This window comes from Macaca nemestrina, chromosome 6 (genome assembly GCF_043159975.1).
Source record: "Macaca nemestrina isolate mMacNem1 chromosome 6, mMacNem.hap1, whole genome shotgun sequence".
NCBI lineage: Eukaryota > Metazoa > Chordata > Mammalia > Primates > Cercopithecidae > Macaca > Macaca nemestrina.
This window is the reverse complement of record NC_092130.1, coordinates 123,221,984-123,229,695: the sequence shown is the minus strand read 5'-3', so window position 1 is coordinate 123,229,695 and position 7,712 is coordinate 123,221,984.

Here is a 7,712-nt window from a genome sequence, read left to right as displayed (position 1 = left end):
GAGTACCTCTAGTCAGCCATCTTGAAGCTGTAAAACAAAAACCTCAGGACCCCCCAATCTAAGCCAAAGGGAAAAGTTAAGCTGGAAACTGCATCAGGCAAACCTGCCTCCCATTTTATTTCTAAATAAGATAGCTACAAAGATTAAAAAGAAAGCTACATCTCTTCCTCACAATTGCCCATAAGGAAATTCCTTGTGGGCCTCAAGATCTTCACCCTAAAACAGTTTTATTGACTTCCACCCTGGCAATCTTAACTGATAGCTTATCTTCCCAGGTGGGGGACAAAGGACAGACAGAACCTAAAGTCATCCCTCTGCTCACCGATTGCTTCCTCTGCCCTATTGTCTATGTAAAAATGAAGACTCACTGAGTCAAGCTAAGGCATAAGTGACTATTTCTCTATGCCTTCTCACATGTAAATTGTGTATTCCATGAAAGTCTGATCTAAGACTCAAAAGAATGCAAACTTTTGTCTCTTATTTCCTGTAGTCTGGAAGCCTGAGTTGTCCTGCCTTTCTGGTTCAAACCAATATGTACATCTTATAAGCATTGATTGATGTCTCATGTCTCCCTAAAATGTATAAAACCAGATTCTGCCCCTATCACCTTGGGCACATGTCATCAGGACCTCCTGAGGCTGTGTCATGTGTGCATCCTTAACTTTGGCAAAATTAACTTTCTAAAATGATTGAAACCTATCTCAGATATTTTTGAGTTCACAAAGCCGTAAGCAGTAATTTCTAATAGTGCTTTTCATTTCTGTATAAATCAATAGATTTTACTAAGTAAAATCTAGTTTTCTAGACATTTACTAGTAATGTCTCGTTTACTGTGTGTTGAACATTTTGCAAAATGTATTCTAAAATAACATAATAGATTAATTTCATGCATTCTTACAGTAAAAAATACTTCCCAGACATCTTTCTGAGGACCCTAATAACCATATGGATGAATCTCAATAGAAAAGATGTTTTCCAGCCAGATCCAACAATGGCAGCTAACACTGGAAAACACATTGCAAAGAGTAACCACCTTTAGAGCCCAAAGTGGGCTCTAAAGACAGCAGTGTTAAATATTTTAAGACCTCAGTGTTCTACAGGAAACATTGGAATAGGCATCTAAAGGTCCATTTCAGGCTTCGACTCTGCCACTGATGAAATATGTAAACTTGGGCAGTTAGTGCTATACCTTAAGCTCTGTGTTCTGGAAATAATCCCCTGGGGTGACCTGCAAAATTCCTGGCTTCTTCAGATACACTACCACAACCACCATCTGGAGAGTCTGCAAATTTTCCCATCTCCATTCTTGGGCTTTCTGTCATGACAAATAGACACAATTATTCTTTTTATACTTAACCTCATAGGATTCATGGGACACTCAGGCAATATAATGTGTTGTTGAAAGATGCTGAAATGAAAGAAAGTGGTTGGACAAACTACAGTTCTATATTTTCTTATGCAGGTGTTTAGCGACAATCATGGTTGACCAGGATTTGAGATGGTCTCTTATTTCTTGCTATCCTTTGTGCTGACCAGCTCTTCTGTTTATTGCTACCTGTTCCTGTAGAACTGGAGCCATGTGGTACTCCATGTACCTCACTTTGAATCCATTATAGCTGTGAGTCCTGGATGCATGGTAAGGCTATGCTTGTATTCTGGATTTGAAACTAAAAGTAACCTTGACATTTTATAAAGTCAATTTCATTCATTAGGCAAATTGCCACATTTGAGAATAAGTAAATTAAGCAGTTTTGTCTGTCTTGTGGCTTCTGTGAGTAGTGTAATCACCATGGATTGTGTCACGGACCAGATTCAAAGCCTTGTAATTGTATGTCAGTGGGTGATATGATGCTAAGCATTCTCCTGGGGCTCTTTACCAGACCCCTTCAGTTTCCCACTCTCCTGGGACATACTGTGACTTCTGATATACAATAAAGATCATTTGGAAGCATTGTTCTTTCAAGCCTCTTAGACTTTATTCAATTTGGAGGGTCTTGCTGTCCCCATCTTAAGCTGAAGTAATAATAATACACAGTAAAAGTAATATTTATTGTTTGTGAGAACTGTGTGGCAAAGAAACACTCTGCCTGTGGACTCCTTCCAGGAAACTCAAATTTGTATTATTAATCCTTATTGTAGATTGTTACCATCTATGGAAATTGCTATGGTGTAAAATGCAGAAACACATTTCCTTTTTTAGAAACCTAATTGATTCATTTAGAACTTTCTTTTGTTAATCTACCAAATCACAGTTACTAAATATTACATGTGATAGCCTTAGATACAGTTATCATTAACATGGCAATTATCATGGGAGGGTTTTTCAGCCCACATTCATATTTATTTTCCTTGTAATATAAAATGGCCCATACTTTTGAAAAATTTCTTGCAATTGAATTTAAAGTTTATCTTTAAAGGCAAAGCATTCCAGGAGAAGAATATGACAAATCTTTCTCCACTATACGGAAATACGTATACGTGTTTGTGTTTGTTCATATACACACACAGACACCTGTGTATATACACATAATACAAAAATTTCTTATTGTGTTATGAATTATATTTTATGAAAATTAAAACAACCTACTCCTGATAAATACCTTTTCCTAAAATGATGCATATTTTCAAACTGCAGAAAACTATTTTAAATATTGTGATTCAGTATAGCAACAAGGCAAACTAAAAAATCCTCTCCTCCCCCTTAAATGTGATGTTTGTGTTAATGATTATAAGGGTTCCTATGAATAATAAAACTACCAATTTATTGATTCCTTACTATGTGCTAAGCACTTTCCTTATACATCTGCTTCTTACTTTTCCCAACAGCCCTATGAGTCAAGCACCACTACTTGCCCCACCGTAGAGAAGATTAAATGAGAGAAAAGTTTTCATAACTTCCTCCAGGGTGTAGAAGCTTGTGTTCCATCATCTTGGACTTGAACTCTGAAGCTCTCATTCTAGATCCTGAGTCCTCTACCATTACATTTTACTATCATTCTTGCAACACAATCAACTTGATACTTGTCAAATTCAATAAACATAATTAATTAAGGAAAAATTCAATGTATTCAATCATTCCATAGACTTTTCTTTGGTTTTTGGTTCTTCCAAGAAACCAAGGCTGTCTCCAGGTGACACAAAACCTGTAGACTCATTTAGGATAATTTCTCAGCTTTATGTTCTTTTAGTATTCATTTCATCTCTCAGATTTATTTACCATACCTGACTGATGAAGCTAGATCTGAGAATGCATAATGTACGTTCCAGCCTGTATTTATGATTTTTATTAAGTTCTCAGCACTCATTGAAATATAAGGCATTTGAGATCATCTATTCCAGTACTTGAAATCATTGTTTGATAGGTATTAATAACTCAAAACTATATTCATTCTTAATCCAATGTTTATTGAAGAGCTGCTAATGTTAAACATCACTTATATGACCTATGAATAGTCTATTTTCTATATGACAAAAAGACTCTTCAATTCTGATATTTCTTTTTTTTTTATTCCTGATAAGTTTATTTAAAGATTTATTATGAACAATTGTTTTTTTCTTTTTCTTTTTTTTTTTTTTTTTTATTCTACTTTAAGTTCTATGGTACATGTGCATAATGTGCAAGTTTGTTACATATGTATACTTGTGCCATGTTGGCGTGCTGCACCCATCAACTCGTCATTTACATCAGGTATAACTCCCAATGCAATCCCTCCCCCATACCTCCTCCCCATGATAGGCCCCGGTGTATGATGTTCCCCTTCCCGAGTCCAAGTGATCTCATTGTTCAGTTCCCACCTATGAGTGAGAACATGCAGTGTCTGGTTTTCTGTTCTTGTGATAGTTTGCTGAGAATGATGGTTTCCAGCTGCAACCATGTGCCTACAAAGGACACAAAACTCATCCTTTTTGATGGCTGCATAGTATTCCATGGTGTATATGTGCCACACTTTCTTAATCTAGTCTGTCACTGATGGACATTTGGGTTGATTCAAAGTCTTTGCTATTGAGAATAGTGCCGCAATAAACATACGTGTGCATGTGTCTTTATAGCAGCACAATTTATAATCCTTTGGGTATATACCCAGTAATGGGATGGCTGGGTCATATGGTACTTCTAGTTCTAGATCCTTGAGGAATCACCACACTGTTTTCCATAATGGTTGATCTAGTTTACAATCCCACCAACAGTGTAAAAGTGTTCCTATTTCTCCACATCCTCTCCAGCACCTGTTGTTTCCTGACTTCTTAATGATTACCATTCTAACTGGTGAGATGGTATCTCATTGTGGTTTTGATTTGCATTTCACTGATGGCCAGTGATGACGAGCATTTTTTCATGTGTCTGTTGGCTGTATAAATGTCTTCTTTTGAGAACTGTTCATATCCTTTGCCCTGTTTTTGATGGGGTTGTTTGTTTTTTTCTTGTAAATTTGTTTGAGTTCTTTGTAGGTTCTGGATATTAGCTCTTTGTCAGATGAGTAGATTGCAAAAATGTTCTCCCATTCTATAGGTTGCCTGTTCACTCTGATGGTAGTTTCTTTTGCTGTGCAGAAGCTCTTTAGTTTAATCAGATCCCATATGTCAATTTTGGCTTTTGTTGCCATTGCTTTTGGTGTTTTAGACATGAAGTCCTTGCCCATGCCTATGTCCTGAATGGTATTACCTAGGTTTTCTTCTAGGGATTTTATGGTATTAGGTCTAACATTTAAGTCTCTAATCCATCTTGAATTAATTTTCGTATAAGGAGTACGGAAAGGATCCAGTTTCAGCTTTCTACTTATGGCTAACCAATTTTCCCAGCACCATTTATTAAATAGGGAATCCTTTCCCCATTTCTTGTTTTTCTGAGGTTTGTCAAAGATCAGATGGCTGTAGATGTGTGGTATTATTTCTGAGGACTCTGTTCTGTTCCACTGGTCTATATCTCTGTTTTGGTACCAGTACCATGCCGTTTTGGTTACTGTAGCCTTGTAGTATAGTTTGAAGTCAGGTAGCGTGATTACTCCAGCTCTGTTCTTTTGACTTAGGATTGTCTTGGCAATGCAGGCTCTTTTTTGGTTCCATATGAACTTCAAAGCAGTTTTTTCCAATTCTGTGAAGAAAGTCATTGGTAGCTTGATGGGGAGGGGATGGCATTGAATCTATAAATTACCTTGGGCAGTATGGCCATTTTCACAATATTGATTCTTCCTATCCATGAGCATGGTATGTTCTTCCATTTGTTTGTGTCCTCTTTTATTTCACTGAGCAGTGGTTTGTAGTTCTCCTTGAAGAGGTCCTTTACATCCCTTGTAAGTTGGATTCCTAGGTATTTCATTCTCTTTGAAGCAATTGTGAATGGAAGTTCATTCCTGATTTGGCTCTCTGTTTGTCTGTTACTGGTGTATAAGAATGCTTGTGATTTTTGCACATTAATTTTGTATCCTGAGACTTTGCTGAACTTTCTTATCAGCTTAAGGAGATTTTGGGCTGAGACATGGGGTTTTCTAAATATACAATCATGTCATCTGCAAAGAGGGAGAACTTGATTTCTTCTTTTCCTAACTAAATACCCTTGATTTCTTTCTCTTGCCTGATTGCCCTAGCCAGAACTTCCAACACTATGTTGAATAGGAATGGTGAGAGAGGGCATCCCTGTCTTGTGCCAGTTTTCAAAGGGAATTTTTCCAGTATTTGCCCATTCAGTATGATACTGGCTGTGGGTTTGTCATAAATAGCTCTTATTATTTTGAGATATGTTCCATCAATACCGAATTTATTGAGTGTTTTTAGCATGAAGGGCTGTTGAATTTTGTCAAAGGCCTTTTCTGCATCTATTGAGATAATCATGTGGTTTTTGTCTTTGGTTCTGTTTATATGCTAGATTATGTTTATTGATTTGCGTATGTTGAACCAGCCTTGCATCCCAGGGATGAAGTCCACTTGATCATGGTGGATAAGCTTTTTGATGTGCTGCTGGATCCGGTTTGCCAGTATTTTATTGAGGATTTTTGCATCGATGTTCATCAGGGATATTGGTCTAAAATTCTCTTTTTTTGTTGTGTCTCTGCCAGGCTTTGGTATCAGGATGATGTTGGCCTCATAAAATGTATTAGGGAGGATTCCCTCTTTTTCTATTGATTGGAATAGTTTAAGAAGGAATGGTACCAGCTCCTCCTTCTACCTCTGGTAGAATTCAGCTGTGAATCCATCTGGTCCTGGACTTTTTTTCATTGGTAGGCTATTAATTATTGCCTCAATTTCAGACCCTGCTATTGGTCTATTCAGGGTTTCAGCTTCTTCCTGGTTTAGTCTTGGGACAGTGTAAGTGTCCAGGAAATTATCCATTTCTTCTAGATTTTCTAGGTTATTTGCATAGAGGTGTTTATAGTATTCTCTGAGGGTAGTTTGTATTTCTGTGGGGTCGGTGGTGATATCCCCTTTATCATTTTTTATTGCATCTATTTGATTCTTCTCTCTTTTCTTCTTTATTAGTCTTGCTAGTGGTCTATCAATTTTCTTGATCTTTTCAAAAAACCAACTCCTGGATTCATTGATTTTTTGGAGGGCTTTTTATGTCTCTAACTCCTTCAGTTCTGCTCTGATCTTAGTTATTTCTTGCCTTCTGCTAGCTTTTGAATGTGTTTGCTCTTGCTTCTCTAGTTCTTTTAATTGTGATGTTAGAGTGTCAATTTTAGATCTTTCCAGCTTTCTCTTGTGGGCATTTAGTGCTATAAATTTCCCTCTACACACTGCTTTCAATGTGTCCCAGAGATTCTGGTATGTTGTATCTTTGTTCTCATTGGTTTCAAAGAACATCTTTATTTCTGCCTTCATTTTGTTATGTACCCAGTAGTCATTCAGGAGCAGGTTATTCAGTTTCCATGTAGTTGAGCAGTTTTGATTGAGTGTCTTAGTCCTGAGATCTAGTTTGATTGCACTGTGGTCTGAGAGACAGTTTGTTATAATTTCTGTTCTTGTACATTTGCTGAGGAGTGCTTTACTTCCAATTATGTGGTCAATTTTGGAATAAGTGTGATGTGGTGCTGAGAAGAATGTATATTCTGTTGATTTGGGGTGGAGAGTTCTGTAGATGTCTATTAGGTCTGCTTGCTGCAGAGTTGAGTTCAATTCCTGGGTATCCTTGTTAACTTTCTGTCTCATTGATCTGTCTAATGTTGACAGTGGAGTGTTGAAGTCTCCCATTATTATTGTATGGGAGTCTAAGTCTCTTTGTAAGTCTCTAAGGACTTGCTTTATGAATCTGGGTGCTCTTGTATTGGCTGCATATATATTTAGGATAGTTAGCTCTTCCTGTTGAATTGATCCCTTTACCATTATGTAATGGCTTTCTTTGTCTCTTTTGACCTTTGATGGTTTAAAGTCTGTTTTATCAGAGACTAGTATTGCTACCCCTGCTTTTTTTTGTTTTCCATTTGCTTGGTAGATCTTCCTCCATCCCTTTATTTTGAGTCGATCTATGTCTCTGCATGTGAGATGGGTCTCCTGAATACAGCAATCTGATGGGTCTTGACTCTTTATCCAGTTTGCCAGTCTGTGTCTTTTAATTGGAGCATTTAGTTCATTTACATTTAAGTTTAATATTGTTATGTGTGAACTTGATCCTGCCATTATGATATTAACTGGTTATTTTCCTTGTCAGTTGATGTAGTTTCTTCCTAGCCTCGATGGTCTTTACATTTTGGCATGTTTTTGCAATGGCTGGTACCGGT